We start from the raw sequence: 862 nt of genomic DNA, 5'->3' as shown, positions 1-862 counted from the left end.
TCTTGTTGGCGTGTCTTAGTTCTTAGCTCTGCTGGTTCCTTCTGCTCTCAGCTCTGCTCTGTTCTCCTCTCTTCTGTTCTCTCTTCCACCGATATTCTTATTCGCGTGTCTTAGTTCTTAGCTCTGCTCGTTCCTTCTGCTCTCAGCTCTGCTCTGTTCTCCTCTCTTCTGTTCTCTCTTCCACCGATATTCTTGTTCGCGTCTTAGTTCTTAGCTCTGCCCTGGTTCTCAAGGGGCTTGACGCCAAGACAAACTTGATTGGCGGTAAACCGGCAGTCGTTAAGTAACTTTGACCTTGACTTGGTAATCTGTTATACGTTTTCATATTCCAGTTACAACTAGTACAGAAGGAATACAAAACACTGGTTTCAAGATGCTCTTCTAGTGTTTTTCGCGAAAAAAAATGACAGAAGATGGCGACATAAATAATATTGCTGGCAGATCCACCTACCGACAGAATTAGTACTACATGCAGTCATCGCGTGTTGCACTCTATCGGCGGACTGGGATACCAAAGTCTTATCCAATACTACCATTCTGTTAGGAGGAGAAGCGAAGGAAATGGAAGAATGTCAACAATGAAGACGGCAGGAGGAAATACAGGAGACTGAGGAATGAATTGAAAAGTGCCACGGACAGGGCCAAAAAGGAATATCTTGAGAAGATATGTAATGAGATTATAGAATTTCAAAGAACAGGACGTTATGATTTGATGTACATGAAGATAAAAGAACTGGGATGGAAAGAGAATCATGGGATTCAAAATATTGGCATCGAAGACTCCCAGGGGAATAGAATAGTAGATCAGAGGCAAGTGCTGAAAATTTGGAAAAAATATATTACAGAACTATATGATCGACCT

The sequence above is a fragment of the Cryptotermes secundus genome, unplaced genomic scaffold (assembly GCF_002891405.2).
Source record: "Cryptotermes secundus unplaced genomic scaffold, Csec_1.0 scaffold594, whole genome shotgun sequence".
Taxonomy (NCBI): Eukaryota; Metazoa; Arthropoda; class Insecta; order Blattodea; family Kalotermitidae; genus Cryptotermes; species Cryptotermes secundus.
This window is presented reverse-complemented; position numbering follows the sequence as displayed.